This window comes from Nelusetta ayraudi, unplaced genomic scaffold (genome assembly GCF_046127955.1).
Source record: "Nelusetta ayraudi isolate G7.1 ecotype Tasmania unplaced genomic scaffold, CSIRO-AGI_Nayr_v1 ptg000060l, whole genome shotgun sequence".
Taxonomy (NCBI): domain Eukaryota; kingdom Metazoa; phylum Chordata; class Actinopteri; order Tetraodontiformes; family Monacanthidae; genus Nelusetta; species Nelusetta ayraudi.
The window spans coordinates 3693689-3709094 of NW_027466110.1; the positions used below are offsets into that span (position 1 = coordinate 3693689).

The 15406-nt window shown below is 46.4% G+C and overlaps 1 protein-coding gene across 1 annotated transcript in view; it reads left to right on the forward strand.

Moving 5' to 3' along the window:
* Positions 1 to 846: 846 nt before the first annotated feature.
* The window catches only part of b3galt1b (UDP-Gal:betaGlcNAc beta 1,3-galactosyltransferase, polypeptide 1b), a 31061-nt gene continuing 16501 nt past the window's right edge, over positions 847 to 15406 (forward strand). The window contains exon 1 of the mRNA XM_076039912.1: positions 847 to 1046. The gene's annotated coding sequence lies outside the window, so the exon portion shown is untranslated. The remainder of the gene's footprint in view (positions 1047 to 15406) is intronic.

Here is a 15406-nt window from a genome sequence, read left to right on the forward strand (position 1 = left end):
GAACAGTCTGTTGCTGGAAAGGGATTGTCCTTCCTGGATCATCACTCAGGAGGACAGAAGCCTCACTGGTGAATGCCTGCGACTCTCCAATCCCTCTCTTCAAAACTGAAGAAGCCTTTCTGATGAGAGGCGGAAGATTTTCAAGATCGCAACAACAAATTCAGTTGCCCCAACTTAACCCTTCTACTTTACTGCAACATCCATTTTCTTTCTTACTAGCAGTTCCTGGGCTCACTGTTTCTTCCTTTATTTCTTCTTTTATTCTTCTCGTGTTTTTTTTGTTTTTTTTTAAGGCCAGCAGTGCCCCGTGCTACTGTCACTCCTGCTTTCGTTGCAGGTACAAAATGGCACCTACATTATATCCTATGATTGGCTGAAATACTTTAGACTGGGCAGCAAGACAGGTTAGTTGTGTTGACGGTTTTTGTTTTTAAAAATTAAATGTTTAATCTAAGACAAAATTTAAGTAACAGAGCTACAGAAAAAAGACCAATGTGGTGAACTGCCAAGATAACCTCTGAACTTTGGAGTTGATCATTCACAACCCACATGCTACTAAAGTCGTCAACAGCAAATACTTTCTAGAATTTAAAAACCCCAAAAAAGATTTAATGAAAAAAATTAATTTGTCGCTTGAACTTGCAAACAGCAGCACACGTCACACTGAGTTAGTCTGCATATTTTTCTTTCTTTCTTTTTTTTTTTTTTTTTATTTATTAATTTATTAATTTATTAATTTATTTTTGCAGGAGTTGACCAGAAATTCTCCCACAGCTTCAATCTACCTTGCTGGGTAGGGCGTCGGAATTCTCGTCTCCTTTTCCCCTAAAGCGGACTGGCGAGAAGTCGACGGCGCTGCGCTCCGATTGGTCGAGCGGCGTGGGCGTCAGGAGCTGCGTCAGCCTCGGCTGCAGCTTTTCTCCCTCCCCTCTCCGAGAGGAAACGGCAGTGCTGTGGGGATGCTGGAGCCAAGCGGCGGCGGCGGCGGCGGCGGCGTATCATCTGGACCGGGAGTCGGAGCGGGAGGGATGGAGACCCCGAGCGAGGTAGGACGTCTTCTCATCCCGACCGGAAGTGTCGCGCGGGGCAGCTCTTAACGCCGAGCCGCTACTTTGTGTCTTAAGTCGCGTTTTCGAGCTTTTTGCCCTGTGAATCCGCCGCGTCTCCGCCACCTCGTTTCCCCGGGCTGACGCGCGTGTACATGCGGGAGGTCCCGGGCTGTGATCCACGATGCAGTTAACATTGGTCTCGGTGCTCAGTGATGCGGCTCCTCTCCACTCCTGCTCCTCTCCCCTGCAGCTCAGGCAGATCTCGGTGCTGCTGGACGGGCGGGCGGGCGGGCGGCCGCCCGTCAAAACCTCCTGCACTTGCTTGCGCACAAATGCGTAGGCTTTCCAGGAGGATGGGGAGGTGCAGATGGCCGCGGCACATACAGTAGTAGCCTATCAAACTTTAAGCAGATGCTTTAATGCGCACGCAGGCTGGATGTAATTTTAATGCAGCCTTAGCTTAGTTGCACAGCAAGTGTGAGTATTCATCCTTTCCTCCCTCTCCTCCTTATAATAAAATAATTATCATAAGGAGGGAGATATATATATATTTTTTCTCATTGTTCAGTTGTGAATGATTCTGGGACTTGGATTCCAACAGCTCAGGCCTGTTCTTCACATGGCAAAGTTTTCATTCAACCCATGGAAACATATAGTCATTGTCGTCATGGCTTTGGTGCTGTCCAAACTTTCCCTCCTTTACACCCTGCGCAAAGCCCATCCACTGCTAATGTGAGCTTGAAAGTGAAGTGCAGCCTCTCTGGCTCCACTCTAGAGGAGCCGCGTTCCTCCTCGCAGCCATCGCTGGGACATGTTAGATCATTATCTGGATTAAATGCTAAAGCTCACTCTCGCTCAGCCCCACCGTGGTTTCTGTTACATGACCATCTGCTGGTACAGTTACGCTGTGCACTCTGCGCAGGCTGCCTGTGTGTCCACATTAATCTCCACCCGCTTGTTTTCCTCCCTTCCTCTTTCTCTGTGTGCTTTGAATGGCTTGTGCCTGCGCTGCATGGTTGCAAGTCTGCAAGTCTGCAAGGCTGTGTCCTCCTTACTGCAACTGCTCACTAATCACATTTCTGCAAGGTGTAATTAGACCTGGGAGTGTGAAGCCTTAATCCCCGGTTTAAGTGTATCGTGCCGCTGCTAAGTCAGTGTTGCCTCCCCGGAAACAGCGGGCTTACACGCAGCATTTCTTTAGCAGGTGGTTGTTGAAATAACAGGTTTCGATCCACTGAAAACAATATTTATTTTTGAAGACTTTATCAGGCTGGTTTGGAGACATTGGAGGTCTTGTGAACCGGTGGTGTGATAGGGTGAGATGGACTAATGCGTGATATCCCTTCCCCGTCTCATTGGAGATGAGCAGAGGGCGCATGAAGGGGGCGAATGGCGAGAATGAAAGCCCAGCTGCACGCACAACTTCCATAACAACCCACTGACTTTGTAGTTAAAGTGACACTGTGACGCTGCTCCACCTTCAAATGGTGCTATCAGAACCATTTTGTACAATTGACCGACTTATAACAGACCACTGAGACGACGCACCCTGCGGCCTCGATGCAGGTCGATCTCACTCTGCTGCCCTGCCCTCTCAGGAGAGGCTCCTCTCTCCTCTCCTCTCCTCTCCTCTTTCTCGACTCCTCTTCCACAATCACGTACGCAGGTAATAGTCAGCTGGCTGGCATCTCAGAGACAGTCAAGAGGAGCTGATGCTGCTATACAAAAAGGAAAGCGAGGCGAGTTTGTCAGCAGAGGGGCCACCAAGGTTACAAAGTCCCCATATCCTCGCTGAGACGTTATGGCTTTCCTACTGGATATGTGGTCCACGTGGATCTTTGAGCTACCCGATCAATAACACCCTGCTGCATTGTGCGAGAGGAAATCGCTGGTGATGTGTTCTGATGGTCCGAGGTGCCGGGAACTTCCTCTTTCTTTTCACCCCAGCAGTGCGCAGCACAGGAGCAGCAGGCACTTTTCGCTGCTGGGTCTCAGGTGGACACGAGGCCATCCGAGTCAGATTCTGCCTGTTGCAAGAGAGCGAATCCTGAAATGTTTCAGAAACTGTCATTTAAAAGTAGAAAATATGATAATGAACAGCCACTTACTGTTTTTTTTAAACAGTTTTTGGCTGCTGGTGTCTCTTTATAGGGTGAAAGAAAGAGACCAGCTTCTTCAATTCATAAATACACAAAATTATAATCAAAGCCTTAATTGGGCTTTCTGTGTGAGTTTGGAGATATTTAGTTGTTTGTTCATTTGTTTGTTTGCATAGCCCCATGGTGCCCAATAATGAAGGGCTGCTACAGGATGGATTATCGGTACAATATGTCGGTTCCCCACTGAGACAGAACAGAGCTCCCACTTTGCTGCCACGCGGTGATGTATTCAACAGAAATGTAGCTTTGCATGTGGAACTTGTCTGGATTTTACCTTTTTTTTCTTTTTGTCCCCCCCTCAAAGCGTCCGTGTTCATTGTAACTCTATCTGTTTCATAGCATCTCTGCCGACTCGTCACTTTATGTCTGTTTGTGAAGGGCGCCGAGTTCTGGCTCATTGAACTTTAATGCCAAGATAATGGCAGCAAAGGGGGGTGGGGGGAGCATCAGGAAAAATACAGTCATCCATCAGCCTACAGTTTTGGTTCACAAGTATGCGGAGTGAAGCGAACTCTGCCTTTAGTTTCGCAGTTCGTGCCCACGGACTGCTGATCCGTGCCAGCCGCTGCCCTCGGCAGTCCTTCCTGCTCCCGTCTTAAGATAGCGTTGCCTGATTCCACCCACATCCTCTTTTTTTGCCTGCCATAATCCACATCTTGATTTTTTCTTTTTTTTTAAAGTCATTGAATGAACCAGCTTGAGCACATTATTCCCACGTTGCTTTAACGCTTTCATTAGTCTGCCGAGGAGCGCACGTTCCTCACAAAAAAGTTTGCAGATCCGTCTGTAAATGCAAATGCGCTATAATTCATATGCAAAGAGCAAATGTGGGGAATTGGGCTAAAATGTACAGAACGCTACCACAATCGCAGCAGCAGCAGCAGCAGCAGCAGCAGCAGCACGAGGACCAAGTGGTTGGTCCGGGAGAAAGCAAGCTTCAAATCAGGAAAACCCATTTGCAAAAGGATTTTAAAATGATCTCAAATCAGGAGGTCAGGATAAGGTTAGTTGGTGAAAAGTTAAAAAATAAATAAATAAATAAAAACCTTGTTTGGAGGCAAGCGCATTCACCTGATTGATGAAGAGGAAGGAAGAACAATAAGTTGATTGTTACTGCAGTTGACGCAATACAGAGACAAGTTGTCTTTATTTTCAGAATTCCCTCCGGATCGTGTCGTACCTGCCTGCTAATCGAAGTGAATGGTGTGTGTGTGTGCTGTGTGTCTGCTCTATGCCCTATCAGAGGCTCTTTGTTCATCACGTTCTTCCCACGTATGCTGTAATTACTTTATTCCATTCCGATTTTAACGAGGCGCCCCAGCAGCCTCCCCGCTGAATGAATTTATTTGTTTTTTTTTTCTTTTTTGGGGGTTATATTTTTAACGCTTGACATTCTCGCCACTTTGTCAACTCTGGAAAACAGCACACAGAGCTAATAGACACTGAAATTATTCATCCATCCCCCTTCAAGTCGCGGTTCAAAAATAGATGGAATTAAACTCTGGCTTTTTCAAATGATAATTCTGGTCCATTTTTATTCACGTAGCACCCTTTTGAAAGACTGTTGAAGACAAATAGCGGTGTAATTGCACTGAATACTAAACAGATAACGGCTGCAGTCAGTTTTTTTCTCTCAAATCTTTAGGGGGACGGAATTTCTCCACTGCTTTCTAGATATGCTATCTTTGCTGGGCCCTGGTCAAGTTTGACTTGATTTCCCCAGCGAGCTGCAGATCTAACCCTTTTTACTGCTAAACGAGGCTCCGATGAGCTCCGTGGAAGCCGTGACCCCGTGGCTGAGCTGCCCGGACCAGAACTTGCTCTCTCAGACTAGAACGTTTCCAACTGCGGTCTCCTGAAAGCGTGATGACAATCGGGGAAACACAGCGTGTGTGACTGCTCGGTGGGAGTTTGCTTCTTCCGCCTTGGTTTTTTGTCGAAAATCCTGCAGTTCCGGCAGATCAAATGATGTCGCAAGACATGTTTGCATGTGACAGGAGATGCCGCTCTGCTTGCTGGGATGGCTGTAGCTAATTAGACGGCACCCCGAGAAAACGGCAGAGCTCAAGTTGTGATTTCCTCCTCTGCATTTGTTTGTTTGTTTGTTTTTTATGTTCCTCTTTTGCCCAGAGAAATTGTTTGCATGCTATTTTCTCTGGAAGATAATGAGACGCAGAAATGCGATAACGCATTCATGTTCTCGCCCTTCGCCATGTGCTCCCCACTCTGACTGCCAGGCTGCCTTCCGTCAGCTCGACGTCTTCACGGTCTTTAACGTTCTTTTAGCCGAGTCTCTTTTTCCCTCCTCCTCGACGCCTCCACAAATCACAATCTCTCAAAATCCGACTGGTATATTCAGATTTACAATTGGTCTTCTGGAGCAGAAAAAAATAGAGGAATAATCACTGTATTCACTCACTATTTTCTTCACTTCCACGGGGGGGGGGGGGGGGGGGGGGGAATCCTACATGGTTATCAGGGCTGTAACTGCTGCTGCTGCTCCAAACTGCTTAGACTGACTGGATGGAAGTCGAGGTGGACCTGCTGTGTGGACCTGTCATGACAGTGTACGCCCAAAGACTACACTGATGCATGTCTGCACTGAAATTACCAGAAGCTTTTTTTATTCTTTTATTGCCCCTGATCATTTTCTGGCCAAGATGAAAAAACCCCAACAAAGTTCTTGCAAACTCTTGCACTTCATGTCGTTTCACGGCGTGGAACTGCTTCTCATTGGAACAATTTGCACTGCTGATCGCGCTTGATATTGACACTCCGTCCATGTCTTGGCAACAAGATGTTGTCTTAATGGGATAATCCAGCTACATGTGTGACTCCTATGCGACTCATGAGTGCATGAAGCTGTATGCTCATCATTTACTGCAAAATCCAACCCCGAAGTCACAGCACTGTTACAAACTGCCTGAATGGGGATCTTTTCTTTTGGTTGAAGAACTCTACTGAGGGACTCAATTTATCACCCCTGGCTGCCGCAGCGGTAATGCACCAGGGGCTTGAAAAGGTCCCTGACGGTGGTGGGAAAGCTGCCACTGACTTCCACACAGCCGTTACCTTCTGCTGTTGTGTTGCGGCTGCCGGCGGAGGAGAGCTGTGGCGAGCATCTCCAAGTCCAAGGGCCTGATGCTTGTTTGCTTGCCAGGGATTTCACCCTTAGTAATGCTTTCTGGCTCATTTAACACTGTGTTTAGAGCAGCGTATGTTCCCTTATAGACTCCTGAAGAATGTTTTCACGTTCAGGCAGAAATGCGCTTTGCTCTCAATGTCCGTCGGCTGAGCTCAGTGTGTTTTTTAGCCGCTGAGCCGCTTTGGGGAGAGAAAATATTTGCACAGAGACCGACTGGTCCAATTAGAAGGCGGGTGTAAATGTCCCATTAAGAGCGCTTCAAGTGTCCAAAGAGGAAAGTGTTTAATAATGTCTGTAGAGAATTATTACCCCTTGTTAAAAATGTGCTGAGAATTGAGGCATTGTTTGTGTGTTGTTGTTTTTTTTCCCGAAGGTAGAGCAGAGGATCTTTTTTAAGGTAATTTTTTTCTCACTCATTAAAAAGAGTTTGTATAAAGCGAAAATGGTTTTGCAAGTGGGCTCTTTCTGATTAGAGAGAAATGGAGAGACAATCACAGGATGCACTTAAATTAGCTCCCAGCTGTCCTGCAGCGGAGCCTCCGCGGAGGCCAAGTCCACTGATTTAGACTCCCGAGGGTGCGGCCACTCTCAGGGCAGGCGCAGGAACATGCAGATCGAGCGCAGCGGTGTTCATGTCAGCCAGTTTAAATGTTACCCCACCCCCCACTTCACCCCTCCCCCTCCATCCTCTGAGCTTGTCAACACCTCGCTGGCTTTAAGGTTTTGGAGCTTCTTCATCCATTCCGTGCGCCCCACATGCTGGAAAGCCTCTTCTTCTCCCCTGGTGACCCAAAGTGTCTGCTCCACCCGCTGTTTGAAAAGAAGCAGCACTGGTTAAATCGAACATGAGGACAAAAGGCGCTTAAAGTCTTCTCACCGAAGTGTCGTTCAGAAATGTTGCACCTGCTTTGTCAACATTCTGCTGTTCAGTCTGTTTTACGAGGAGCCGTTTGGTTCCAAACGATCTCAACTTCATTGCCGGATATCAAACGTTTGGCTTTGTGGTTAAGTTCTGGAAGGCTGTGCCTTTATGTGAGCACCCCTGAGGGCCTCCAGGGTGGGAGAGCGCCCCCACGTCCCCCCTCCCATCCATATGCCAGTGTGAAAATCATGAGGCAGCATGACGACCCCCTGCAGGGCAAGTGGGACATGACTGGAGGAGCATCCAGCTGATCTGGGTTGTCTTTAAAGGCCCCCTGTGATTTCTATTTTTAGGGTTCTATTTTAATGCTGGACGCCAGTTGGGCACCCTTGCGGAATTAATTATTTAAAAAACGACACAGATTTCTAGAAAAACAGCACATTTTGCCCTTTACAATCAAAAACGCTCACTTTTAGCTTCCTGCTTTAAAAAAAAAAAAAAAGACTCAGTACTGGACTGGGTTTTTGGCACTAACCTTGGAGGTGTGTTGTGCCCTTTGTGACATCACCAACACCTGATTTCCAGAGCTGTGTGATACTGTTTACACTTCCTATAAAGTTCTTGCGCACAAAAATAGGAAGAGAGCGGAACGTTATTCCTGAGGAATTCACTGACAGGCCAGGGGCGAATGTCGTCCTTAGCAAAGTGAATTCTGCGTAACGTTTTGCCTTCAAACAGCCGATGACTTTAAAGCGGGTGTCCGGACAGAATTCACACAAAGTTGTTCGCCACCTTCTCCAAATGTGGAACTGCTGCAATGTCCTCGTTGTGGTGTTTCGGGCCAAACACCAGAGAGCAAATTGTACACAGATTGTTTTTGTAGTGTCAGACACTATTTGAGATGCTTGTATAACTGAGTGTTGCATAACAGGCCCAAAAAGATTAAAAAAAATAAAAATGTTTTGCGCTGAAAGGCAAGAAGTGTTTTTTTCTTTGGTTTTTTTCCACTGTGTATTGGATGCAAAAGCAAATGACAATTCAAAGCAGCTTGATTGAGCTCATAAATCACGAGTGCATTATTAATGGAAATAAATCACATCCGAGTCTTTGTTTATGCAAGTGAGCCCTCAGCCCTCCATCTCTCGTGCTTTGCATAAAAGGCATGCCTCTGAAATATCGACCTGTTTGGGTCAATACAACAATGAGCTGTTTGAGATTTATTTTTTTATCACGGTGCTCTGAGGGGGCGAAAGTTTGAAAGTCGCAGGTGGGTTGTTGTTGTTGTTGTTGTGGTGGTGGTGGTTATTGTTTAGGGTTTGCACTGACGATGAGACACGCAAAGCACTCGGCGGTTGTTCGGGCGGCTGGAAGTGGTCACACGGTCAGGGAAAGAAAGTGAAACATTGACGTGATCATTGACAAAATTTAAACTGCTCGTTGTTACAGATAGATAGACGGTAATTACATTTTTTATTACTTTCTGGGTTCTTGTATGGATATTTTTGATAATTTGCTTCCTCAGCTACGAGTCCTCGCTCAGTAAAGCTGACTCTGACTCTGACTACATTGTTTTTCTCGCCCACAAACCCGACATTTCGCCGTGTTTGTGTGACAACAGCCCCCTTTAATTCAGCTGTGATGAGGATCAAAGCAGAGGACTGTGTTCGACTCCACTAGGTCAGCAGACTACAGCGCAGGGCATTGTGGGTAAACACAAGCTAAGGTTTCTTGTTCGCTGTTTGTCTCGCTTTCCCCTTTAATTCCCGACACAGCGCCCCCACAGGCGAGGAGGGAAATATGCTAATCAAAAGATTCGGTTTGTTTGTCAAAAGTGCATCGTGGAAACAAAAGTCGGAGTGGAGTCGGAGCCACGGGTCCAGGGTGAAACAAAATAGCGTGAGCGGAGAGTGAAGAAACAAAGCTATATTTAGCGTAGCAGGGCCAAAATGTCTGACGAGATAACGCAGAGTCTTCCAGGAGACAATGTGAGAGGCTGTCAGGCAGATGATGAGGCTCCGCTCTGTGAAACGCAGATCCGTCTCCTTCCTCCCTGTCTGCTTGTGAAGCGCAGAGCCTCTGTGAATCCCTCGGCTCGGTCCAGGGCAAGGGACCACGTTTGAGGAGACGCAGTGCATCTGCGCGCCGTTCCTCCCTCTGAAGGGCACCGAGCGCCGGCGCACACCGTGAAGGAGACGCAGCTCCAGCACGCCATACACACACACAAAAAGAACTTCAAACCTTCCCTGAATTGATATTCCTCAGAACCCCCACCAAGTCACATAGAGCTCTTTGAGCATAACTCTGGAGGGTGACAAGTGCAATTCAGTCTTGCAAGATATGATTTGCAGTAAGTGCAACATAAATTATGGCTTGTTTTGTCCTGTTTTTTTTTAAACAAGCTACTGAGTGTCCTGAATCTATAGTCTTAAAGCATCGCTGCTGCTGAGGCCCGTGGATTCAAAAATTTATTGCAACATTTAGGATAAAGCGGATGAGGAAAATCTCCCCGAGGCACTATTTCCATTTTTATTTCACCCTGTCGCTCCATAAAATACCTGAATCTCAACCAGACTGTAATTTTTATGATGCGCATATCTCACAATAGTCTGACTGGATGTTACAGGTCTCTACGATTCCCACAATCACAGTATAGTGTCGTTAAAGCCTAAATATAACAGAATTGATTGTTTATTATTACCCATTTGCCACGACTTGCGGAGGCCGACTCGCCTCAGTTCCTCTTCGAGGTTTCACATTTAATATCTCCGGGAAAATAAATGAATAAGAGTCAGAAAATGTCTGCGGTGCTTTAAAATATCTCATTCCTGTCGTACACCCACACACGCCACACCAGACCATGTGGCTATCTGTGTGGATATTGTGAGCTGCAAATGCAATAATGCGTTTCCTCTGCAGTTTTTTTGCAATATGCATGCATTTCGTTTTTGTTTTTTTTTCGGGTTTTTTTTAGCTGGCGGCTTTCGCGTTTGCGTATTTTCGATTTTCTCCAATTTCAGTTTTGTGCAATTCCACCGACAGTGGAAAGGTGCCGAGCAAGATTGGACAAGATGTGCCTGCTTAGTGCTCCAGGTTGTTCTGCGCTGTCCTTGCAGAGCTCCTTTTGTAGTTGATGTATGAGCAGAAAAGGTTGAGAGATAAAGGTTAATCACCGGATGGCCCGGTGCAGAAGGACCCCAACCCTCCGCAGTGCCGTCCTGTGAGCTCTCAGAGTTGCTGCGGCTCCTCATTCCTCTGTCTAATTGCTGCGTGGAGGGGCCAGTGTTTCTGGATAAAAGCTAGATAAATGATGTTTTGCCGCGTCGCTCGCAGGCTCGGCTTCAAAAAGGCTGTCAACATCATCGTTGCTCATCATTTCACCAATTGTCCCATTCGTTTTGTTATTGTTTTTGCTTTGTGAGAGCCGCTAAAAGGAAGAAGAAGATTGAAACGGCCGAAAGTTCAAAAAGAAGATTAGCTGCGATGAACAATTATTATTAGGTTTAGTCGCTCGGCTGCCAACTCTTTCAACTCAAATCAATTGACGATGCTACAGCGACATCTCTGCCAAAGAAAACTGCAAGTATCCAGAGTTTTGGAGGGGAATTGAGCCGCTGCCCCTCGGGGGGCGGGGGGACAAAAGATGCAAACGTTGGTCGTCATTTGGCATCTCATCAAGAAAATAGTGCAAACAAAAGTTCTCAGTTGAGGAGAAAAAAAAGCTCCTTTCTGCGGCGCCCTCCGTTGTGTTTGGACAGGAGGCGTCCACCAGAGGTGACGTGTTTTTCGCGTGGCAGATTAAACTGTCCTACTGCAGGCTTTGTTTTACACTCTGAATCAACCTCCGTCGTAAACAAAACAAGAGCCGCGCTCCTTCGCCTGTTCCCTCGCAGCAGTCCAGGCCTGCAACATTAGCCAAGATTAGAGGAAGATTTAGGGGAAACGTTCCATTTGCAGCCTGCAGCGGACGCGGCCATCCGTCATCGGCGCGGCCTGCTAGGATGTCGGGAAAAGTGCCGTGAAATGATGCTGATGTTAATCTGCGACTCAACCCCCCCCCCTCCTCCTCCTCCTCCTCCAAAAAATGCAGTGTGCGCAGGAGAGACATGTTTCTATTTCCTCTTTGCCACTTGTTTGCGCAGCAGGTGACACACCGGTGCTGTGCTGGGTAATGTTGTGTTGTGTTGTGTTGCGTTGTGTTGTTTTGGCTCTCTTTGTGTACTGTGCACACGGCCATCTGTTTAATGGCTGCGTTGAAGTGACGCTGCCAAGACGTAATTGCAGACAGTAGCTATGATGAATCTGCTAACGTGACGACGCTGCGCTTTAATTTCACTCATCGCCCTGTGTCGTCAACATTTCTGTTCTTTTCTTCTTTTTTTTTAAATCTGTGTGTCACTGGACTCAGAACTTGATCAGATATGTTGTTTTTTTTTTTTTTCCCTTCAATTTGAAAAAAAAAAACCAAGACGCTGAAGTGTGGCTGATCTGCGGGTCAGACTGTAAAATGTGCTTTGAGTCCTGAAGCAAACAAAACTGCTGCTGCGTTCGTGTTTTTGACGCCGACGTCCCTTTTAATTATTGTTTTTGGCCCGGTCGATGGAGCCTCTAACGCTGCAAAAAGCTGCCAGTTTTGTTTTTTTTCAGCCGGTGAGCAGATTCAATAAACACGGACGGGTAATGAAATCCAACAACGGCGCCCGTGACAGTTTGTCATTTTGGCAGACTTAATTGGAACAAGCGGTAAACATTTGTCACGTCAGTCTGTCAGCCGCTGCTGCCGCTGCTCTCGGTTAATGGAAGGACATGTGTGCAATGATGTGCCGCCGTCTGTCGACATCCTGCACATTCTATCTATTTATCTATCTACCCATCCATCTATCCATCTCTCTAGCTATCTATCTATCAAGGCTAGAGAGTATCGAGATCGAGACAAGACCAAGACATCTGGGGTTCGAGACCAAGATAAGACCACGGCTTTATATATCAAAGAAAAATCATCAAAAAAACAACAAAACAGAAAGAAAAAAAAAAATGACCAGTATCGTTTTTTTAAAATCAAGTTAGCTTCTAAATCGAACGGCAACATCTCTTTTCAGCAAGGTATCTTTTAATCATTTTCTTTAACATTTTGTCACAAACGTGTGTAAAACGGCAGCAGCTGGATTCTGTTCCGTTAATATCTGTCATTGCAGTGTTGGCTGAGTCTTGACTTGTCCAACTCTGAGACTGGGCCGAGACCCTTAAAAAGTGGTCTCAAGAGAGACCAATCTATCTATGTCTGTCTCTCCATTTAGCTATCTAGCTAGCTAGCTAGATGGGCTAGCAGACAGACATAGCTCGCTGTCTATGTCTGTCTCTCTGTTTGTCTGTCTATCTATTTATCTGTCTGTCTATCTAGCTAGCTAGCTATGTCTGTCTCTCCATCTGTCTATCTATTTATTTACACACACGTATATATATATATATATATATATATTCATATATATATATATATATATATATATATATATATATATATATATATATATATATATATATATATATATATACATATATATATATATATATATATATGTATATACATATCTGTCTGTCAATCTATCTATCTATCTCGGGACTGAAGGTGTTTGAAGCTCCATGAGCAAACAGTCGCTCTGTCTCACTGCAGGTGATTCAGCACCACAGAGACCTTGACCCGAGACGCAGAGGACACCAAGTCCTCTGCCTCTAATTGTATTCTGACGAAGGCTTTGCTGAGAGAAGCGAAGCGGCTGAGATTATGGATCGTGCATGATTTCGGAGCTCTTCAGCCGCAAGCTGCTGAGGGGAGATGGGCAGAGCGGCAGGTCAGGGTGCATAACGGCCCGTTGTGTCCTTCCTGTTGCTTCTTTGTCACAAGAGGCACTTTTCTCATAAATGTATATTGTATACTGCCACAAAAATGTTTTGTTTTTTTTAATGAAATTCCATTCTGGTTTCCCTCTTTTCTTTGACAAAGTTTTGCAAAGAAAATCACTCTTGTCCCGTCAATATCTGTGAAAAGATGTTTTCATTCCAGAGATAGTTCAAATTACTCATTTTTTTTTTTTAAGATAATTAAATAAACGAAAACAGCCAGCACCTGTTCAAACAGATGTTTGTGGCAATTTTCTGCAAAAGTAACACCTGCTCATGTCTCAGACTCTTCTTTTTTTGGGGGGGGGTCCCTCTGTGCATGTGGAGGAATGCATTTGGTATCCATCGTCTGACAGATGTGCAGAAATTGACGACAAACATGGAGTAGGAATCACAGTTCACCTGGCGCCTAATCAAATTTCAGACCATCTTCACCGTGATCGACTCCGAGTAGACGGTGCGTGATGGCAGACTGCTGCTCATTGCGCCTCAATCAACTCGCTCAGCGCCGCCTGAGCTGGTGGTGGTGGTGGTGTGGGGGCGGGAGGGAGATCGACTGCTCGCCTTTTTTTTTCACATTGTTGGACCAAATTTTAGTTTTTTTTGTTTGTTTTTTTTAGCTTTTTCCATTTCAACATCCTCACCAAGAAATTCAATTATTGCAAAATAAATTCTTTGCATTTATTTTTTCCTTTAGGTCAATACTGGCCTGCTGCAGCTGGTCAGTGATAGATGTTAAACATCACTTTAGGGTTTGGGTATGCGGTTAAGGGGTTAGTGTTTAAAAAAAAAAAAGGTGAATGATTGAATGGATTTATTAGTGACATCCCGTTCTGTGAGTAGACTTCCTGAAACCCTCCTCCCCCCCCTCCCCCTCTCCCTCCCCCTCCTCCTCCTCCTCCTCCTCCTCCTCCTCCCCCCCCCTCTCCCCCTCCTCCGCCTCCTCCACCTCCTTCCTGTCCTACACTGTCAAGTCATCAATTTTGAAGGTGCGCTGCTTTCTAACAAAAAAAAAACCAAAACAACACACCACATGCTTTCATAATATAATTAGCAGATGAGCGCACCCTGGATGAGGCGCCATATGCCAGCTCTGGGATGTGTCTCTGGAGGGTCTTAAACCTTCCGCGCTCAGTGGAGTCACATTTTTATCCGCCGCTCACGCCAGCACTCGGACACACAGAGAGTGATTCGCTCTTCCGCTGGACAAACAGGCACAGAGCCAAACTCTGGGAGAGCTTTGAGGAAGCAGTCGGAGGAGAGGGGGGGGGGGGGACAACTTCATTTGGTGCCGGTAAGATTCCAGGTCTCGCACACACATCAAGAGGTTTACTCTGCGTCCTGTTGTCGGCGCGCTCTCTCCTGGCAACGCAAACCAGCACCGTCTCGTTCCTGACACAGAGGCGTCTTCCTGCGAGGCCCCCGCTGGCCGTTTGATGAATGGCACGCTGTCGCGCTCGCCGTGTTCCTCGTCTCGGCGCTAAGTTCTGCAGCAACTGCCTGCGAAAAGCCCGAGACTCTCTTTAGCCTCGCTGGGACGGTTATGGATTTCCTCCGTTGAGATCGCGCAACCCATCACGTCCACGCTTGATGCATCTTTCCGCAGAGTCCAAACAAAAAACAAAAAAAAATGGATGTTTCTCGCCGGGAAAAGAAATCTGAAGCAAAAGCGCCGTGCGTAAAATAGTCACAGAGAGTCACAGAGTCTCAAACTTTAAGTAAGACTCTTTTATCTGACTTAAAACAACAATTCTGACTGACAGGAAGTGCACATTTGCAATTTGAATGTGTCAAATACAAATTGTCATGTAGAATAACTCACTTGGCTAAGAACACCCAATGAGATTTTTTCCATATTTAAGCCTTCCCTGGTGCTGGTCTTTCCCAGTTAGGTCACTGGGAACCAGTAAGCAGGCATTCGCTGCCGGCAGCCATAGAAACTACACTGCCCACCAAACACAGTGGCTTCCACGTCGGTGGTCGTCCAGCCGTGGAGATGCTCGAGTACTGCGATTTATCGCCCGAATGCTAACCCATCAAATATCCTGAAGGAAAAAAAAACAAATTAATACAACAGAGTATTGCACTCAGAGCTCTGATTAGTCCGGCAGCTGCTCAAAGCTGGCAGGTGGTGGAGGTCATCCAGAGGTCACCTTCTTCCAAGGCCCCTCGCGCTCTCAATGCCGCGTGGCATTTGGAAACAGCTGCTTGCTCAGCACATGAGCGCTGTTGTCTTTCAGCGTCGTGTCTCCGTGTCCTTTGTGTCTCGGACGGCGGCCAAAAGAAATGAAATAAA